Raw genomic sequence first — 22,618 nt, 5'->3', positions numbered from 1 at the left:
CCACAATTTAGCTCACGGATCTCTCATTCCACACCGGGAAGGAAGTATTGTAATTATCAGCCTTTTTATGGAGGCAGAGTCAGTCACTTCAAGCTAACAAGTTTGCCGAGGCTGACAGACAGAGACAGGCTACTCAGGAGTCCCCACTCTCAGCTCACTGTTCTCTAAGTTCTGGCTTGTTCTCACTTGGAAGATTTCACGAGTTAAAAAGTACCAGATAAGAGTCAGGCGGTGGTGGCTCACGCCTTTATCCCAGCACTCGGGAGGCAGAGCCATGCAGAGCTCTGTGAGTTCGAGGCCAGCCTGGTCTACAGAGCGAGATCCAGGACAGGCACCAAAGCGACACTGAGAAATCTTGTCTCGAAAACCCCCGCTCCAAAAACAAGTACCAGATAAAGTATAGGTATCATGTCCCCCAAAGTAAATTCTCAGATCGGTTTTCTAATAGTACCTAACCTGTCCTGTCATGAAGCCCACGACTACGGAGGAAAACTCTCTCCTTGAGGTCTCTGTGGATGCCGGAGCAGTCAGTGTAGACGGCCATCCTGCTGCAGGCTGAGCATAAAGAAGGCAGCACAAACCAGAGACTTAGGTAAGTATGAGAACAAGACATAGACTCAGATGAAGACAGCACACAAGTAAAACTGCACACCAAGAACTGAGACAGGCCAGCGACACCCTCGTGGGCTTCCTCAGTGCAGAAAGTCCCCTTCCTAAGTTCGGAATACTGGAAAAATCCCCCAAACTGATTTCATTCAAATAATTCCCAGTTAAGCTTTCCACACCATCAGAAGAGGTTTTAACCTTGAAAGTGGGTTGGGAAATGGAAAAAAGTAACATTGGTCCAGCTCCAGGGTTACCTGTGGGGGGCATACACCATGTGCACACACACACATCATTAACTATAAAGCTTTTCCTTTATAGTCATGGCCTTTCCCAGGTGACAGGCAGGCCCGGATCCCCATGTTTACTGTAAACAAGGCTGAGGTGGTGAGCCCTGTCACTGTCACCAGTGGATCATTATAATAATCTCTCTTCACCTCTTTCTGTCACCCAAACCAGTTCACTCTTCCCCAAGCTCCATTTTCACTCCCCTGTTCAAAGACCCTGAGGGATTTCTTTCCTCTCCCTGATTCTGGGGTCTCTTCTGTGTGTGCTTTCTGGCATACGTCCCAAAAGGAGGCAGCCTGAGCTAACAACCTAGTCCCTACTCTGCTCTGATGATCCCCTCTCCCTTCTACCCCTGCCTCTCGGCCTTGGTCTACTCTAGTCCCTCCAGGTCTCACTAACTCCGTGTCCTCTAAGGACCTTTCCCTCTCCTAGGCTAACTTCTAGTCACCTTTATATATATATTAAACTCTTATGGAAAGGAAAAGCTTTCTTCTATTACAAGTTTTTTTCCCAAGATTTTATTTATTTTTAATTTATATGTTTTGCGTATGTATGTATGTATGCGCACCATGGTTGTGCAGTGCCCACAGAAGCCAGAAGAGGGCACCAGGGCCTCGAATTGGAGTTACAATTGTGAGCTATCATGTGGGTGCAGGGAATCAAATCCAGATTCTCTGAAGAGCAGTTAGTGCTCTTAACCATCAAGTCATCTCTCCGGCCCCTACTGTAATCATAAAAATATCCATGACAACAAGGGCCATGAAGACTGAAAAAATAAGTGGTATCACCGGGCGGTGGAGGCACACGCCTTTAATCCCAGCACTCGGGAGGCAGAGGCAGGCGGATCTCTGTGAGTTCAAGGCCAACCTGGTCTACAGAGCAAGATCCAGGAAAGGCGCAAAGCTACACAGAGAAACCCTGTCTCGAAAAACCAACAAACAAAAACAAAAACAAACAAACAAACAAAAGAAGTGGTATCAAGAACACACTAGGGTCTGGACTCTGCTCTCCAGCCAGCACCAGGAGCAGATAGCGCACTGAAGAGGATCTAAGTTTCCCAGGTCTGCTTCTACAGCTCCTGCTGCAGTTTCGAGTTTTCCTCCCCTCTATTCACTCAGAGCTTACCTCGTGGCCTCTGTAGTGGTCTTCCCAGCCACTGGCTGACTCTCCCCTGGGTGTCCCCTGACCTCTGACCTCAGTGTCTTTCATCTTCACATGCAAATCTCCCATTCCAACTTCATATAAAGAATTTGGGTACATGTTGCTTAACCTGGGGTGAGCTGACTTGGATTTAAGGATTCCTGTCATCAGCCTCCATCAGCGGTGACTCTGGGTAGAGGTAGGGTAAGGACTAGTTAGGACAACTGTCACTGTTCTTCCTGAGCACAAAAGGAGCCTTTCTCTTCCGTGGTACAGGGGGATTCTGAAAACAGGAGAGAAAACCAGTCTTGGCTTTCTCAACAGTTGACCCAGATGTCTGCAACCAAGTGTGTATGGGTCTTCCTGCACACACCAGCAAACAAGCTGGATGCCAGCTGGATGTCCTTCCATTTGACTTACCTCTCATCTCCTCTACCTGGAGAAAGCACTGTGTCCCAGTCTTAAAGCACACCCCTAAGACTTCAGACTCCAGGCAAGAGCCCCAGGTCCTTTTATCCATGCTTCTGACTGACTGGCTAGAAACAGGTTTTTCACAACTGCCGTGTTCTGTTCAGTTAATCTGCTAGAGCAGTTCGCAGAACTGAGGGAACATTTCGGGTTTATTTAAAAGGATATTAAAAAGGACACAGATGAAGACCAGATAAAGGGATGGGTAGCTACAACAGGGCATGTGGGAAGAGACAAACAACTCTCATGCCCTTTCCAGGGGCATCAACTTCCAGGAACTACCAGGAAGCTCTCCAAACCCACTCTTCAGTTTTTATGGAGGCTTCATTCCACAGGCATGGCTGGCCAATTAAAATCACCAGCCAACATAACCTTCTCCTTCCAAGGAGTGTCTGCCACAGCCCTCTGTTCTTGCCATTGGGTTGTTTTGTTGTTTTGTTTAGCCAACCCTCATCCTGAAGCTACCTAAGGGCTGCCTACCATAAGTTATCTCATTAGCATATTAAACACTGTAATTCAAGGCTGACCACTTGCTATTGGACAAGGAATTAGGGGGTTCATCCCGGGAAAGGACTATTTCTCTCACTTTCAGCATTTTTTAATTGCCTGTAGTTCCTTGTCTATGGGAGGGGCACCATGAGAATAATTATATTTGTAATGCATTAAACATTTTTAAACTTCTCAGTTTCGGTTTCTTATGGTATACGCCAACAGTTATTATATATGTCTACAGATTAAGCCAAATAAAAGCCCCATGGGATTCTCGGTTTTTAGGAGTGTCAGAAGGTTTGAGAGAAAAAGAATTACACACTGTATTACTACCCATGTTAAAGAGTCGCAGTCACTGAAATGCCTCAGTAAAGGCTGCCTCCTTTAATGCTGTTTAGCCATGAACATTACTGTGACCTGGGACAGTGGTACCACCTATCTAGTCCAAAGTCAGGGAGGCAGGAAGACATTTATAGGATCCTATCCAGTGCTGTACTGTCAAGCCTGGGATACATCAGAAATGTGTATAAGAGAACTCACTGGAGAAACCAATTAAAATAAAAAAAGGTGGCTAGTTAAGTATGCAATAAAATAATCTATGTTTCCCGAGACACCAGGCTTGATGGTCAGAAGGGCTTTATTTCTTTATTGTGTCACGTGGTAGATTAAAAAGATGGGTTTTGAAATGAGGCTTAGGTAAATAATCTTTATTGCTTCAAGGACATCCTTAAGTAACATTTTTTTCACTCTGAACATAGGTTATAAGGAATATGACTATTGCCCAATTAATAATTAAGCAATAGAAGTTTATCCATCACTTCTTTTGCAGCATATTCCAAATGTCAACATAGTGAAAATGCCAAGTAATATTTTATTATTATAGAAACACATCTGAATCACTGGAAAGAATCTGAGACTCCTCAGGGTTGGTGGACCACACTCAGCAAACACCTGCTTTTAAGTGTTTAGCAAGAACGGCTGAACTCCCTCATAAATGACACAATTCTACTTAGCAAGGAGGGTCCAGAAAGCTTTAATGAATAAAAGAGCTTTTCAGTTCAGCCATCCAGATGACACAAGATGGAGCCAGTGAGGTGGCTCTGTCACCCAACAGTGCAAGCTTGACAGCCTGAGTTTGATCTCCAGAACCCACATAAAGGTAGGTGGCGAGAATTGACTCCATAGAGAACTTCTGGCCAGCTTTCATACTAGGGCTGTGATACATGTATGTGTTGACATGTGTCTACACACAGAGAAGAGAAAAAATAAAGATGGCACTGTATTTTTTTTTTTTTTTTTTTTTTTTTTTGGTTTTTCGAGACAGGGTTTCTCTGTGTAGCTTTGCGCCTTTCCTGGATCTCGCGCCGTAGACCAGGCTGGCCTCGAACTCACAGAGATCCGCCTGCCTCTGCCTCCCGAGTGCTGGGATTAAAGGCGTGCGCCACCACCGCCCGGCGGCACTGTATTTTTTAAGGGACAGAAGGCTGGATGAAGCTGAAACAAGAAGTTAACAAGACACAGGGAGCTTGGCAAAGCAGAAGAAAACAGCTCTGGGGGATGACCACCTTGTACCAGGCAAACTGCACTCCACATGGCTCACCCAACACAGTCCAGCAAGAAGTCAAAGGTGAGCAGGCGGCCAGTCTGGGACATCTGAACATTTAAGTCCCTCATGCAGGACCAGCAGGAGAAAACATGCAGTCAACGCCCACTAAAAGAACAGATGCACAGCTCAGAGACATGAACTACCTCTTACGGTAACACGGACAAGAAGTAATTCTAGAGCTGAACTCAGGCCTTCAAAGGCACAAAACCCATGTTGTTTCCCATAAATCAATGTCTTCAAAGCAGCAGGAAACACGGCCGGGATGGGGTGGGGTGAGTGTTAGTACAGGGAAAGAGGAAAACCACAGCTGGGAGAGGTGGGTGTTCATACAGGTACTCTGTGAAGCGACAGGGCCACACGTGTGCTGTGGGAAGATTAGAACAAGCCACTCCGAGACTACACACAAGGGAGGACGAGAGGAGGCCGTCTGGATCCCAGGCGAGCGACTCAGCTGGTCAGGAGGAAGGGCCTTGGACAAACCTCACAGATTGCCCCCATTCCAAGGCCCAACTGCATGGGTTTGACAAGTTGTACATCCTATTTGGTCCTTACTTTCCTGCACTGCTGAGTATCACTTTACAGTGATACTGATATTAATTTCTCACAGATTTTGTGAGCACTTAAAGAAATAATGCATGTAGGAAAAGGAATACAGTTCTTGGCTTCATAAACATCGCTTTACAAAGGAAAGAGAGGAAAAAGGAAGGAGGTGGAAAACAGGAAAACAGGCGGGGGGAGAGAACGGGGCCGAGAGGGAGGAGGAGTATCTACCGAGTACAGGCGTGAAGCCAGCCAGTGTCACAGAGATCAGATCTGCCAGCCCTGCTGTGCTTTCCTAACAGAGTAAGAAAGAAGCTCCACGTCATTCCAAGGTTCCAAGTCTGGGTGATCAGAAAAATGGAGCTGATATGAAGGTGCCCACAGGTCCAAGGTACCAAGGAAGCTAGTGCTGAGGTTGCAGAGGGGGAGGGCTCTGAAAAGCACGCCCAGGTCCACAGTGGAAAAGGGATGGCTAAGTCTCAGAAAGGTACAGAATACAAGGACAGACACACCTGTGGGACGTGGGGCACTGATAATGAGGCCAGATGGAGAATGGGAGGCGGGATGCTCAGGACATACCTGTAAAACCACTTCGTTCCCACACTCTCGCCAGCCAAGCATGTTTGGCCCCACCCTGGTTCTCTAGCCAGCCATTCCATTTTCTCTACCAAACCTGACTGACAGCTGATGCTTTGGGCACTGGATGTGGGCACACTCTGCTCTTGCAACTCTTCTATAGACTCAATGCCTATTCAAAAGTGGCATGTTAAGATCACATTATGAGTGTGGCAAAATGGGCTGAGAAGATGGCTAGTCTGTGGGTACAATGCTTGCCACACAGGCACGAGGACCTGAATTCAGATTCCCGGAACCCATGTAACGAGCAGGTGTTGGTGGTATGCCGACAATCCCAGTGCTGGGAGGCAGAGAAAGGAGGCTCTTGGGAGCTTGCCGGACAGCTAGTCTTGGCAGACAGATGAGCGAGATTTTGTCTCAAATAAGATGGAGAGTGTGCTGGCTAGTTTTCTGTCAACTTGACACAAGCTAGAGCCTCAGTTGAGAAAATGCCTCCATAAGATTCTTAGTTATTGATGTGGACCATCCCTGGGGAGGTTGTCCTGGGTTCGATAAGACAACAGGCTGAGCAAACATGAGGAGCAAGCCAGTAAGCAGCACCCTCCAGGGCCTCTGCATCAGCTCCTGCCTCCAGGTTCCTGCCCTGTTTGCGTTCCTGTCTTGACTTCCTCTGATGATGAGCAGTGCTGTGGAAGTGTGAGTCAAATAAACTCTTTCCTCCCCAAGTTGCTTTGGTCATGGTGCTTTATCACAGTAATAGTAACCCTAACTAGGACAGAGAGTAACTGATAAAGATATTTAATATCAACTTTTGGCCTCCACATGCGCACACACACAAGAATACATACACATGCATCAACATTCTTATATAAACAAAGATTATTCAAGTTGAAGTGAGCAGTGCCACATTTACCTTTGAAGGCCTGGGTCCCTCACAGCTGTAGGTAGGCTAGCTCTGCCCCAGGCAGCCTCCACATCCAGCCACATACTCCCCCCTGGCCCCGTGAAAGCAGCCTTAGCACCTGTCCCACAGCTCCGGCTATGTGTGTCCACCTCTCCTTAGGTGTAACCTGTCCTACAGCTCTCTACACAGCGGATGCTCAACCAGCCTATGCTCAATGTTTGAGGGGGCCATGGAGGCAGATGGAAGAGCCCCATGGGGCACGCAGGGCAGGAAGTTTGCTCTGGTGGGAGAAGCTAGAATGAAGAGATCGTACAAGACGAGCTTCAGAAGAACCAAGTGGATCATATGAACCAGACTGAGAGACGTTGGACTACATTACCGTGGAGTGAACTGGTTCTTGGTGGGACAAGCCACAGAGAGTCCTAGGCATCACTGTGGTGTACAGCCTGCCAAAGCACAACCCGACTCAATTACAATGACTTATTCTTTCAGTATTAAATTCACCTTTAGGGGAGGCATTTCCATTTAACTGAGTTATTGGACTCAAATTTCTTCACAATTTTCTCCTCGTGTGGTAATGAAAGAACAGGTTGAAGGCACAGATACTGAGGACGGCGACAGCACAGGAGGTGGGAGAATGTCCGAAAGGTCCTGGAACTCACAGCCGAAGAGGCTTCAGTCATGCAGGCTCTTCCCTACGCTGTGCACAGGCCTCCTGAGCGGCACTCACAGCAAGTCAGCCTGAGAAAAGCACTTTATCCTCATTATTTCCTCTAGCCTCACAATTTTATGAAGTCATAAACAAGTTTCCAGAAAAAGAAAGGGGGGCACACCTGTGGCAATGACTTTACAAGGCCAAATGACCGAACTTCGTGACTATGGAAATGGTAAAATGCTGCAGAGCAGAGACAACCCAGCTATTTTTAATCCCCCAGAAAGCCATTCATATCCCATCCCTGTGTCCAAGCAAACAGCCTTGCGCCTATGAAAATGTTTAAGATGTATTCTTAGCAGACCACTAGGCTCTCCCTAGGGATGTCAACCCTGAAACCTACAACAGGCTTTGCCCACGTTGCTGTACCCCTGCCTACCCACACAGTTCATCTTCCTGATGTGATACAATGCCCTGATAAAGCAGCTTAAAGGAGAATGGGATTATTTCGTCCCACGGTTCCATGTTATAGCTGACTGTGACAGGAATGTCCAAGCGGCTGGAGCACTGGAAGCAACTGGTCATGTGACATCCACAGTCATAAAACAGTGAGCCCACCCACCCCGCCTGACATTCCTATAAGCATGCACCACAGCCTGGGAAATCCACCCGGGAGTAAGAACCTGGGGAACCACCCCATACACAACACAGAAAGCAGCCTCAAAACACATACCGCCTCGCTAACATCAAGCAACCTGTGACTTTTAGGAGAAAATAGGAAACAGAAATATAAGGGAGAAGGAAATATATTGGGGAGGGGGATCCTATCATTTGGTATTCCAGCTGGTTTTACATTTTATAAGTACATGGTTTAACTTTCCAAGTGTTGGAAATGTAACTAAAGACAACTTGGCTCTAGGGTTCCCTTAATGGGGAACGTGTGGTATTCCTAAATTGGTATTTTTTTGCACATCAACCTAGAAGTCTTAGGCAACGGAACTAAAGATGAGGTACCAGCTGTCTGCTTTAACAGGAATTTAAACACAATTACAAGCACAACAGGACTCTGGAATTTGCTAAAGAATTTCAGGTCACCCTATTATAAATTACAAGGCAGACTTTTCTGACTTTTTTTAATGAATCATAAATTTCCTTTTGTAAAGGTGGCCCTCTTTGCTGATTATCTCTGAAAGACAAGAAGAGCCAATGGGATACCTTGTCTGTTAAGGTGCCTGCCACCAAGCCTGAAGACTTGAGGGGTTGGATCCCCAGGACATGTGGTGGAAGGCGTGAACTGACGCCAGAAAGCTGTCTTCTGACCTTCACACAAACTGGGAAACATGTATACCCCCCATGTGTATAAATTAATAAAAAAGTAATAAACGGAAGATTAACTTAACTCTATATAACAAGTTTCACTGGTTGATCTTTTTACTAAGATTTCTACTAAGAATACATTCTGACTGAATATAACTATGCTATGTGTGTTTGTTGCCATTGTTTTTGCAGTTTAAAAAATTGCAGTTACTTATTTATGTTAACATGTGTTTATGTGCACCACATGTATACATGTGTTCACAGTGGCCAGGGGGTGGAGTGTGGTTGACATATTGTGCACCCCAATAAACTTATCTGGGGGCCAGAGAACAGAACAGCCATAATATTAAACATAGAGGTTAGGCAGTGGTAGCACATACCTTTAATCCTAGCATTCCGAAGGCAGAGATCCATCTGGATCTCCGTGAGTTCAAAGCCACACTGGAAACAGCCAGGCATGGTGACTCACGCCTTTAATCTCAGGAAGTGATGGCAGGAAGCAGAAAGGTATATAAGGTGTGAGGACCAGGAACTAGCCTGGGTAAGCTTTTAGGCTTTTAGCAGCAGTTCAGCAGATTCATTCTGGATGAGGACACAGAAGCTTCTAGTCTGAGGAAACAGGGTCAGCTGAGGAATTGGCAAGGTGAGGTAGCTGTGGCTTGTTCTGCTTCTCTGATCTACCAGCATTCACCCCAATAACTGGCACCGGGTTTGTTTTTATTAATAAGACTTTTGAAGATTCATGCTACAGTGGAGGACATCAGATCCCCTGGTAGGAGGAAAGGTTGTTAGCTGCCATGTGGATGCTATGAACTGAACCTGGGTCCTCTGCAAGAACAATAAATGCTCTTAACCACTGAGTTATCTCTGCAGCTCCAGTGGTAACTGTATTATATGTCATTTGTGTCTAAAACAGCATGCAGGAAAACTAAATCTACCACTAAAATTTCTAACGACTAATCTTTAACGACTTCATTTTAAACTTAATGTATGCTAAAATTATTATTACTGACATGTTTAAATTAAGCCATGTACACGTATACACAGGAATATAGACATTTTAGGAGGATTCGTGGCCTCGCAAACTCTATGGCTTTCACGTGTAGAGGCTACGGCTGCATGACCTGCTCTCTCAGCCTACCATGCGATGTCCCTGCTCTACACCTCCCACTGTTTCTTCCTGAAAACGTGCTATTCCAGGTCCTCAGCCAGGCCTAGCCAAACCAGGAATTAACTACTAAGTTTGGGACTGAGGTAAAAAGCCAATGGTATTCAAAGACTTTATTTCAGTCAGGACTAACAAACTGAAGATAATGAAATGTTAATTTTGGGCTTCCCAGTGAAACGGTTTGGATCTGGCATTTTTAAATGTTAATTATGGAAACAGGCTAAAAAGAAAAAAACTACGGCGGGTTCAGAATAGAGATAACTAAATTTTGCATTTAATGAATGCAAAATTAAAATATGCTTTCATTACTTCTCAAAAAACTTTTGAACTTTTAAAATAAATTAAGAAAATAAGAAATATTAAGGGACTGGCCTAGGCAGAAACATTCCTGCATGGCTTCTGTGCTTTGCCCCATATGAAATATACACATGTTTGGTTAATGTTGAGGTCACTGGTTTTGTTAATGGGAAGACACAGTTGACATTCAACACTAATTCAATGATTACAATACAGAATTGATTTTCTTACAAATAATGTTATGAAATTAGATATCAAAGTTATCAAGATAAAACCAGCATTATTATAAAAGCCATAAGAAGGCTTATATTTGTGTCAGAAAATATTATTGTGATATAAGTACATAATCTATAATAAGCTTCTGACAGGTAAAACATGGTAAAATGTTTGTTTGGCTGGTTTTCAGCAGAAAAGGTACTTGGGGAAACAGAGCATTTATAAACACTGTGAACTGGTAAGAAATGTCCCACTGGGGAAACTGGGGTAGGAACAGCAGCAGTTCAAGGCAATCCGAGGCTACACAGAGAGCTCCGAGTCACACTGGGCTAGACCGTGAGACCCCATCTCAAAAAGACAAAAACAAAGCAACTCCCTTAAAAAACTCCAAAAACAGAAGCAAGAATACCTCAAAAACCTCACAACTAGTAGAATGTTTCATGGCATTAAACATGAAGCTTTAAACTCAAGGCTTGTCTAAAGTTAGAAAAAGGCAGAATGCCCTCTCACGATAGTTCTCCTTTTCCTTTCTTCTGAAAGATCGCACTCAGTTTTGATTGTGCGCATACAGGGCCCAGGGAGTCCAGAAGAGGGTGTTAGATTGCCTGGAGCCAGAATTACAGGTAGTTGTGAGAAGCCCAACGTAGGTGCTGGGAACCAAGCTCAGGTCCTGTGTGAGAGCTCTTAGCCAGTGAGCCGTCTCTCTAGCTCATTCCTTCTCTTAATTTTCATTTGAATTTTTCTTCATTTTTTTTCTTTTCTTTCCCTTTGGTTTTTCAAGACAGGGCTTCTCTGTGTAGTTTTGGTGCCTGTCCTGGATCTTGCTCTGTAGACCAGGCTGGCCTCGAACTCACAGAGATCTGCCTGGCTCTGCCTACCGAGTGCTGGGATTAAAAGTATGCACCACTGCCGCCTGGCTTTAATTTTTCTTTCTTGTTCTTCCTCTTTCATTTAAATCTACTGCTTCCCTCTCATAGTCCCCTTTCTGTTTTCATGTCCTACATATCTATGTATGTGTATATATGTTTATATATAAATTTAAATCTAGAGTCTACATATGAGAAAACACGCAAAAATCTGACTTTCCGAGTCTGGCTTATTTCACTCCTTTAGAGCAAGATAGAATTCTATCACACACACACACACACACACACACACACACACACACACACACACACACACGTCACATTTTCTTTATCCATTTATCTGATGATAAACTGCCACTGCTTTCAACACTGTATCCAAAATGTTAACTATGTAACCAGAAAGGCAAAAAATAAACAGGAACCCTTGAGATGGTGAAGACACTTCTGTCAAGATGGGCAGCCTGAGTTTGATCCCCACAGCCAATATGGTAGAATGATCTGACTCCCCAGAACTGTCCTCTGACCTTTAAGCATAAGCCTGTGTGTAAGTGCACATACAAGCACACACACACACACACACACACACACACACACACACACACACGCACGCACGTGCGTGCACACACACACACACACACACAAATGTAAAAGATAAACTGAGAAAGAATAAAGCTGTTTTTGTTCACAGGTGACACGATCATCTACAAATCTGAAAAAACATCAAAAATCCTCTTGAAGCTAACAGGTGATCATAGTAAGGTTGGCAGACACAAGGCTAACCAACCTATACAAGCCAGCTGCTTTTCTATATAGGAGCAAAGATCATGTTCAATTTCAAATTAAAAACATATTACCATTTGCATTGGCACCTCTCCAAATGAAATGCTGAGCTATTAACAATCTATAAGCACTATATAAGGAAAGCTACAAAATTCTGATGAGATCTATCAAAGAACTGAACAGTCCATGTTCATAGAAAAACTCAGTATTCTTATGGTCACAATTTTCCACAACTTGACCTTTAGATTCAATACAACCACAAAAATCTACTGAATCATTTTATAGATTAATAAACTGATTCTCAAGTTTCCATGGAGAAGCAGAAGCCTGGGAATAGTCAAATCACTATTAAAGACCAAATTTGGAGGTCTGAGTCTGACTGTAAGACTTAGTCTAAAGCTGCAGTCATCAAGACAGGTTGACAGGCAAAAGTACAGACGTACAGAACAGACTCACATAAACAGTCTGCTCATCTCTGACAAAGAAGTAAAGGAAGGCAATGGCATGGAGAGACTTTTCAACACAATCATTCAAAAACAAACCCAGACACAGACCTCACAACCCTCACAAGAATTCAACACCAATGACAGACCTAACCATAAAATTAAAAACTATAAACTAGAACAGCAGTTCTCAACCTGTGGGTCTCAACCCCTTTGGGGGGTCACATATTAGATATTGACATTATAATTCATAACAGTAGCAAAATTACAGTTATGGAGCAGCAATGAAACCATTTTATGGTTGGGGTCACCACACCATTAGGAACTGTATTAAAGGGTCTCAGCATTAGGAAGGTGGAGAACCACTGAACTGGAGGATAACCTAGGAACATGTGGGAGCACTTGGGTAACATACTGGTTAACACCAATTGAGAACTTGACAGAATCTAAAATCACCTCGGAGAAGGGCCTCTGGGCATATCTGTGGGGGTTATCTTGGCTATCCTGCTTGCGCTAACTAAAGTGGGAAGACCTGCCCACTGTAGATGGCACCATTCCCTGGGCTGGGATCCTGCACTGTATGTATTCTCCACATGCATTCATTGCTCTCTATCCAAATTCTGGGTGTGATGTGATCAATGGCTTCGAGTTCCTGCTATCCTGACCTCTGCACCATGATGGACTACCATAGCAACAGGAAAATACATGACAGGAACAGCAATGGCTTCTCAGAAATAATCAAGAGATGATCCAGTGAAAGAGAACTGATGAGGCTCCCTTCATTAAAATGGAAAAAAAAAGGAACGAAAATACGTTCGCTCTCCTAAAGACTATGCTATGAGAATGGAAAGAGAAACCACAGGTTGAATGAACATATTTGCAAAAGAAACTTCTGATAAAGACCTATTATCAAAAAGAAAAAAAACTCGTAAAATTCGACACTTACCTAGGGGTCCAATGCCCTGGATTTGGTCCTCAAGTACTTAAAACCTTTCAGCAATAAGAAAACAACCAGCTGATCTACTGTACACCTACTAGAATGTCCCCAGTCCACAACCCCAACACCGCCAAAGGCTGATGAGGACGCAGGGCAACAGGAGCTGACGAGGGACATGCAAAATGGCTTAGACACTTGTGAAAATACTTCGTAACCTCTCACAAAATGCAATGCAGCCTTACCACACAATCCAGTAACTGTGCTCTCTGGTGTTTACTCAGATAAACTGAGAACTTATGTTTAGACGAAAATGTGTGTATGGATGTCTGTACAGTTTGCCCATAATTGCAAAACCCTGAAAGCAACCAGAATGTCCTTTAGTAGGTGATAAACATCCAATGCATATTACTAAATGAAATAAACCATTTTGAAAGGTTACATATTATTATTGCAGTCTCAACTAGTGGTTATTCTGGAAAAGGCAAACTACTAAAACAGTATAAACACTAGTGGTTTTGAGGGTGTGAACTGAGGGAGGATGAACATATAGAACCAAGTACTTCCAGGGCATGCAACTATTGTGCAGAAGACTACAATGGTGAATACAGGCTATAGATTCTTCAAAGCCCATAGGAAATGCAGCACAAAGAGTGAACCCTAACCTCTCTCTGTCTTTTTTACAAATACTACAACTTTTGGTGGTGGCATTTAAAGAATTAAAAAAGCTCAGTATACCCATAAACCATAACGTAAAACAGACTCTGATGTAATAAAATAACGTTCCTGGGGTTTCCAGGAGCATCCCTAACTGTGCCACTTCACATGAGCAACAGTCCAGGGTTCCCTCAAAAACCTGGAAGTTGGTTAAATGACATTATCTTACCGCTTAGAGCAAACACGTCAGAAGGGCTAATGTAGCTGCTTCCCTAGTCCCCGCGGCCCTGCCTTGCTATGCAGAGGAAGTGGTCTTGTCAAAACTGAGTGGCACATTCCTGAAGGGAGGGAGGTGAAGCCTAGTGACTGATGCTGTGTCCTACTAGCTAACACTTACCGTCTTGGAATAGAAGTCTGACAGCCATTGAGGATCTATGGAAATGGAAACTGAAGAGAGGGTTTTGCTTACTGAAGAACACACAGCGCCAAACATTGAAATTGGGACTTAACAAGGCTAAAGATGAGGGAGCCAAAGAGAGAAATGGGAAGAGGGAACCTTAATTGAGAATATGCCCCTACTAGATTGTCCTGTAGGCAAGCCTGTGGGGCGTTTCCTTGATTAGTGATTAATATGGGAGGGCCCAGTCCATGGAAAGCAGTCTGAACAAGCCGTGGGGGACAAATCAGTGAGCAGCACTCCTCAATGGCCTCTGCATCAGTTCCTGCCTCCAGGTTCCTGCCTTGAGTTGCTGCCTCAACTTTCTTGGATAATAGACTATAAAAGCTATCAGCTGAAATAAACCCTTTCCTCCCCATGCTGCTTTTGGTCATGGTGTTTTATCACAGCATTAGAAACCCTAACGAAGTCCCCAGGAGAAGGGCACCTGCTTTGGTTTCTGGGATGAAACAGCTCACGGGCGTGACAGGTTAGGGAATGCCTAGTTCAGCAATGTTAGCCCGAACACTCGCCCGCACTGGCCAAATAGGCCTGTATGCCATCAGCACTCTGCCTTCCAGCTCATGTTTCACAGGAGCAGAGAGCTGCGTCTCTGGTCTCACAATGAGTATCATCTGGAAACACCGAGTTCATCCAACCACGACATCTTAGAGAAATGAAAACCTACCTATAACTAGTACCCAAACTGAAACGCTTCCAGACACCAAAGACTATTTTTAAAAAGAAAAGGAAGAAGTTTGTGAAGGAAGGCTCCTCCCATGACTTTCAAGCTCAAGCTTCTCCAAACACCTGGGAGGGACAGAACAGGTGTTAACTTCAGCTGACAGATGAGGAAACAGAGGGACGGAGAGGCCATTACGACGTCAGGTAGGAAGCCAAGTCTAGTCAGAAAGCACTCAAAGTGGGGGCCTCAGAGAGAGCTCTAGTCCAGCCTCACTGGGCAAGAGTTGCCTTCTGAAAGCGGGAGAAGGTTGGGCCTTCCACTTAACCACGGTGAGGCAGGTGAGGACAGGACCCACTCCTCCTCGATGTCCAACACGGACATACAACTATGCACATCTAAATTCTAAATTGATCGAGTCAACAAGAGCAACGCAGTCAACGTCTTAGCAACACTGGGCATTTTTCCGGGGCTCAAGAGACACGGGTGACAGGTGGCTCCCACCACGCTAGGCAGAATGGACGGTTCAGGACCGGAGGGTGCCCTTCCATGCAGATGCTGCAGCTTGCACCCTGTGGTACAGGGCTGTCACTGTTGGCACCTGCAGCAGGACTGGGAGTCCAGCAACTGCTTCCAAGCAGGTCTGTGGACACGGGCAAAACTGAGCCTCCATTCACTCTCTTTAAAAAGGTCCTTCTGCAGCAACATCCTAGGATTCTGCTCACGACCCGAGATGGGAGACTGTTGAATCGACCTATCCATCTACCCATATTGGCCCTTTATCAAATCAGACCAAAGGTCATTAGGTGTTTACCACTTCCTGGAGCATCAGTCACTAAATCCAAATTAAATAACATGCTTTAATTATTCCAAGGGTTAACATCTGAAATGGTCATAAAAAGACTACTCACCAGAAAAGCCAGCTGGAAATAGAGAAGAGGCTCACCCCAATGTCCTTCCCATATGAACCTATGAGGAAAAGGTTGCAATTTAGGGCCAGAACAAACAAAACAAAACAAAACAAAAAACAAAACACACACACACATACACACACACACACACACACACACACACACACACACACACACACACACACACACCATCTTGTTTCTCCAGAAGAATGAGTCTGTTTCCTTCTGCCACAGAATGGAAATGACATGGCTATAAGGTATGAATTAATGCCTAAGCATAGGAGACCCCTTTTCCACAGAAAAGCTGTAACCATCTTTTTTCCCTCTAGCACAGAGTTGTGACCTCTTTCCTCCTGGCCTTTATCTCCACCCATGGAAAACATCTTAAGCAGAGGCTGCATCTACCACCTCTTGGAAGATTAATGTAAGAGTTTTGAATGAAAATGGCTCCCATAGGCTCCTATGTTTGAATGCTTGGTTGCCAGTTAGTGGAACAGTTTGGAAAGGATTAGATGGTGTGGCCTTTGTTGGAGGAAATGTGTCGGTCTTTGAGGTTTAAACATCCCACATCCTAGGTGTTAACTTCAGCTGACCTGAGCACAGACAGGTCATTATGATGACAAGTATAAAGCCATGTAATTTCAGGAGCCAGTAGAGATAATGGGGGAAAGGGAAGATGTTAAAGTTGTATCTCCTCTTTCTACCTGCTGCCTATGGATCAGGATGTAAAGACCTCGGCTACTGCTCCAGCGCCATGCTGTCTGCTTCCCATCATGATGATCATGAACTCACCCCTTGATAATGTGAGCAAGCCCCCAATTAAAAGTTTTCTTCTGTAAGTTGCCTTGGTCATGATATTTCTTTGCAGCAATAGAATAGTAATTAAGCAAAGAGTATGTTTTAAGAGGTAAGTAGTGGCTTGTGCTTATAATCCCAGGACTTGAGAAGCTGAAGCAGGAGAGTTGCCATGAGTCTGAGGTTAGCCTGGCCTCCATAGTGAGTTCCAGGACAGTATGGGTTAAAGTGGTTTGGTGATCTTCTCACTATACTATACTGAGGAAATCCAAAATCAGAGTTCAGTGCCAATGAAAACACAAGCCTCAAATCACTGGGCTAAAGGGAATTATTTATCCTGGGAGAATTCAAAGAAGGCTGGACTGCGGCAATTTTAGCATCTTCCTTTGCCCCCATTATCTCTACTGGCTCCTGCAATTACATTAATTAAGCTTTAGTTAATTAAAATGGCAATAGGAAGTGCCAAGCACAGTCATAAGCACACTGGTAATTGACTCACACCTCACAATAAGTCGTTTCTATTTTGCAGTAAAAGACACCTAAGCATGGACAGGTTAAGTAACTTCTTCAAGGTCACACAAGTAGAAAATGGAAGGGCTGAGATTTAAGTCCTGTCAGGCTTCTATGCTGCCAGTATGCAAGCCCCTTTTTAAAACTGATGATGGACATTTAAAAGGTCGTCAGAAAACATTTCAGGGACGTGCAACCAAGAAGAAAAAAAGGACTGGGCTTTCTTAGCAAACAGTTTCCAGACGTGTCCCTAACACTCTTCCAGATTGCCAGCTTTGAATCTTTTCTGTTCGGAAGTTCCAGGGAACGCCAATCTTTTAATTTTGCCACTTTCCCCAGCATTTACTCTTAAACTCCCTCAGCACTGTTTTCTGGCAAAATAACCAAAAAAACCCAAAGACCTTATCCACCAGCAAAACTGCAATTGCAGCTGGGTTCCTAGCAAGGGCACCTTACAGTAAATGGACTGAGTGGGTCCTGGTAACTCCAGTCCTTCAGGTTGCTATAAACCGGTTAACATGTGACTGCACGGCACTGGGCTCTCAGGAACGCGCGGCCTGCCAGGAACGGTTCCACTTTCTCTTCCTTGGACTCTGTGCTGTAGATGTCGACTCTGCTGAGCCCCGGGCTTTAGAATGCTTGAAAATACTTTCTGTGTTTTATACACCGTCTTGTGACCAGTAAAAGACAGTCTTCCAAAGGTACAGAAACTAAAACACACATCAACAGCACAAAAAGCCTGAGGTGCTGTGCTCCCATGAACAGTGTGTCATCCTTTGGGTAAGTCACTATACCTCTCTTAGGCGTACTTTCTCTTTGGTAAAATCTGCTGCACTTTCTTTAGAAGGTGGCAATAGCTGGTCAAGAGTAGGCACATGGAGCCGGGCGGTGGTGGCGCACGCCTTTAATCCCAGCACTTGGGAGGCAGAGGCAGGCGGATCTCTGTGAGTTCGAGGCCATCCTGGTCTCCAAAGCAAGTTCCAGGAAAGGCGCAAAGCTACACAGGGAAACCCTGTCTCGAAAAACCAAAAAAAAAAAAAAAAAAAAAAAAAAAGAGTAGGCACATGGACGAGTATGGTGACTCATCCCTGGAATCCTTAAATTGGAGAGGCCAAGGCAAGAAAATCAATAGTTTAAGTCCAGCCTGGACTACAAAGTCAGTTCCAGGCCAGCCTGGGCTACAGAGACAAAGTTGTAAAAAACCAGGAAGGAAGAAAGGGAGGGAGGGAGGAAGGGAAGGAGGAAGGAAAGGAGGGAGGGAAAAATAAAATAAATGACACACCTCATAATCAACTGTTATAAAAAAAATTTCAAAACCAAGTTGTATCCTTGAGATTTCATTTTTAATTTTTAACAGGTTTGTGATCATAAAATTTCTAAAGGAATACCTACTTTCAGGTTCTTCCGAAACTTTCTTGCTCTCCAGAGAACAACACATATGGATCAAAAACTCAAGACAAGAAAAAAACCTTTGTTTCAAAAAATAAAGAAAACAAAATCAGCCTGCCTGGTCCTGAACCTACGACTGCAGACTTCATGTGAACACAAATGCTCCAAGCTCCCTTCCTCACAGCCACGGATAAATATGTTGGGCATAAAATTCTTGTTGCGCATGAAAGCCATTTCTAGTAAAAAGTAGAGGTCCACACGACCCTCAATGAACAGTTTGCTCCCAGGCTCCACGTCACAACAAGGTGGTCGATAGTAACAATGTCCCAGAATTCCAAGATCCTCAGTTTTCTGTAAAAGCACTTCCTAGGCCGACCTGGCCTTGGAGCCTTAGCCAATGGCACTCTGTACCTGTGGGCCTCACCTGTGCTGAGCTGTGGTGTTATTGTGTAGAAAAGAGAACAGAGAGAGACATTCTTCTTGAGGGCACTCTGTTTTGTATTTATACAGCAGGATGCAGCAACAATTTAAATATGGAAGTTTCTGGTTTGACCCCACCCCTTTTAAAGGGTGGATTACACAAGTCCCAGTAAGTTTCAAGGAAGAGGCTAGCAAAGAACATGGATGTGGGCGAAAAGGCTCCTCTTCGACCTCATACATAGATGAAGAAAACAAAATGTCATCTGACGACTTCTGAGCAGCCAGAGGCTGAGTCTCTCCTGTCTCTGATCCCTGATGCAGACACTCCACATGGCCTCCCTACCAGGTTCTCACACTGTTCCTTGCTTGAGCTTCCCAGGGACACTGCCTTTGGATCACACCCAGAAGGGTTGACTCCACAGGTCTGGGTGTGGTTGGGTGTTGTGATTTTTCAGTCACTCCAGTGGATGCTAGCACACAGACAAGTGTGTGACCCATACCCTGGGAACATTGCTTCAGAAAAGCTGTTGGACCCTACTCCCTCTGAGTATTGTTTTCTTTCTAACAAAACAACACTTTGAAAAGAACACCAAGTCAAAGAACTCTTAGCTTTACTGCAATGAAGGGCAGCTTTCTCTGTATGCACCCTTCCCTCTGCCTGCCCACACAATAAAGATTACAACACAGAGTGAGTAAGCCCGGAACATGCTTCCCAGCAGAAGGTAAAAAGGAACGCTCTGAAAGGGTAGGAAGGGTTGTGTACCGAGAAGTAGTCTGTGACACACTCCACTGCCCTTTGGACTTCTTACCGTGGCGTTCCCATCCCCAGAGCTCCATCTGGCTCCTCCTCCTTGACACTAGTTAGTTCCAGATCACTCACTCTCAGGGACCACGCCTCCTCTCCCTTCCTCCCCTCTCTGGCGGCTGCAGCTGGCCACCCTTCCCAGCCTCTCCCTAGGTTTCCAGGTGGACCTTCACACCCATAAATACCTTCAGGGCAGCAGGCAGGGAGCTGGGTGGGGAGAGGGTGTTTCCTAAGGCTCTCCTTTAGGCCAAGCTCTTGCCCATTCAGCCATTCCAGGCAAGGTAAAGCCAGGTGACAAAGCGGGACTGAGTCTGCCCCCATCATCTGCAAAGCTCCTACTTCTGGGGGTTGACTTGATAAGACAACACAAAGCCAGGAAAACAAGAGGAATGGGGTTCTAATCCTATCTCTGCCATTTACCTGCTAGCTTTATGACTTTGGGCAAATAGCAGAAGCGATCTAGAAGTGCCTCAGTTTCCCTATCTGTAAGGCTAATGTTTTGACCCAATTCTTCCCAAAACTTTTATCAAATTCTCGGTTATATTAATTTAATTAAATACAAATTCTCTAGACACAGAGACTTCTTTATACTATAAATATCATAATTTAGACTTTATATTCTATAGATTTATATTCTAGAAACACAGCCTGTCACTAGCAATGTAAAGATGAATGAAAAAAAAAACCACCACTGAATTCAAGAGGAAAAAAAATATATCTAGAAGAAGGACAGAAATATAGGCAAAACTACCTAGCCCAAGGTAATCATTAGCATACTGGTTGACTAGCTTGCTACAGTAAACACAGACAAGAAAAAAAAATACTAATGTGACCAGAGAAGACGTTAAAACAGAGCAAAGTCATGCTCAGTAATTTACAAATTCTGATGGCAGGCACTTTTACACACACACACACACACACACCTCAGGACAATCTTGAGAGGAGCAGATGCTGCTAGCCTCAGGTCACAAACGAAAGGTCTCAGGGTTAGGGAGGCTAGAGTGTTACAGCAAGGCTTCCGCCACTGGCTCGACACTAAGGCATGCACGTCCATCTTCTGTCACGCTGCCTCGGCCTTACCTGTGACACAGTTCCTGACTCCTCCAACCCCTTCCCCAGCCAGGCCCGAGCCCCCCTACACTGTCCTTACACTCCTTGTTCTGGATCTTGTCTCCCTCATTAGCTTTATGGACCTCAGGACAGAGGAGAGCAAATAATCACTGGTGTTTCATACACATCTTCTTAATGTATCAACAACCCACAAAATGAGGCTGGTCAAAGAGGCAGAAACCCTTTGGTTAATTTAAGGAAAACTTCTCAACAGTAAGGCATTAACCTCCTTATGCCCTCAACTTTATGGTAAGTGCTTAGTATGCCTGTGCAAGAAACTCTAGCAGAAAGAGGGGGCATAGGAACAGACCCGCCTATTTATTTCCAATAAATAAGAATATTTGTGTAAATGCAATTGTAAAATGCAATAAAAATGAATTCCTATAAGCTGGACAATATGCAAATCCAGGTTTTAAAAAACTGGATTTAACAGCTCAACACTGATGGTGAGGCTGCTACACAGATTACTAACTGTATCGTCTCAATTTCTGTACTTATCTTTGTTGTCTGCTGGAAGGGCTGGGTGAGGCTGATGTGAAGGCAGCAGGCTGGACCAGCTGAGCCTGCCACACAGATGGCAGTTGGCTAATAATGTTCACGGAGAATCTGTATACTGGGCACTGCTGAATCTCACTATTCACTCCTTTCAAATCTACAGTCTACCTGTGGGGTAGGTGCTACTGTCACCTCCATTTTACAGGAAGTGAAACTGAGACAAAATGCTTCAAATGCTTCTGAGACTGCAGGACTGGTAAGAAGCACAGCTGGCCCTGAACCTGGACAGGAAGGGTCTTTAAGGACTGGACTGGGGTGATTTCAAGGAAACCCACTGTCATTCAGGAAGTGACCATTCAGATCTTCCTTTCTGAGAAATCACCTGATGACAGAAGAATGCAAAAGTCAGGCATGAGGCAGAAGCTGGTTAGTAAGTGGCCAGGGACAGGGTTGTGTGGGATGGAGGGAGGTATAGGGGAGAGAGAGCTCCAGATAACTCAGGAGTTCAGAGCCTGATATCCTGCAGGGAGGGGCAGGTCCTGAAATGATCTAGAAAAAGGTAAAAAGAAAAGCAGACTCAAAGGGGAAGATGAGATCAGCTTTCAACAATGTTTACCTGAATGTAATTCTCTTGGCAAAATCTGTGCCCCAATCCCTGAGTATTTTGAGCTCAGGTATCCCCTCTTTTTATCTGGTTCTGCCAAACTACTCGCCTCCTCATATGCTTTGCTTTGGTACACTTAAAATGGTTTTAAAAGCAAGAGCTAAAATAGTTAAAAAAAACCTTTCACCCTTTGGCCATACATAGGTCATGACCAGGGTAGGGTACAGGCTCCCAGCTCACTATAGCTTATCTGTGAACAGCTCTTTCTCTATGAAGTCTTGTTGGCATTTTCATTAAACCTAATATCTTAGTTACTGTTCTCTTACTGTGACAAGACCCCATGACCAAGGAAACATATAGAAGAAAGCATTTAATTGGGGGCTTGCTTATAGTTTTGGAGAGTTAATCTATGATCATCATGATGGGAAGCAGACAGCATAGTGTTGGAGCAGCAGTTGAGAGCTTTACATCCTGATCCATAGGCAGCAGACAGAGAGAAAGACACTGGGCCTGGCAT

The 22,618-nt window shown here is 44.6% G+C and overlaps 1 protein-coding gene across 1 annotated transcript in view; it reads right to left on the bottom strand.

The window, feature by feature from the left end:
* Gng12 (G protein subunit gamma 12) overlaps positions 1-22,618 on the bottom strand; it is a 120,722-nt gene that overhangs the window by 85,814 nt on the left and 12,290 nt on the right. Inside the window, exon 2 of the mRNA XM_052720427.1 lies at positions 15,974-16,031. The gene's annotated coding sequence lies outside the window, so the exon portion shown is untranslated. The remainder of the gene's footprint in view (positions 1-15,973; positions 16,032-22,618) is intronic.

This window comes from Peromyscus californicus, unplaced genomic scaffold, assembly GCF_007827085.1.
Source record: "Peromyscus californicus insignis strain IS unplaced genomic scaffold, ASM782708v3 Scaffold_6__1_contigs__length_162567912, whole genome shotgun sequence".
Classification (NCBI taxonomy): Eukaryota; Metazoa; Chordata; class Mammalia; order Rodentia; family Cricetidae; genus Peromyscus; species Peromyscus californicus.
The sequence above is the reverse complement of the archived record's forward strand: the minus strand, read 5'-3'. Positions and strand labels throughout refer to the sequence as shown.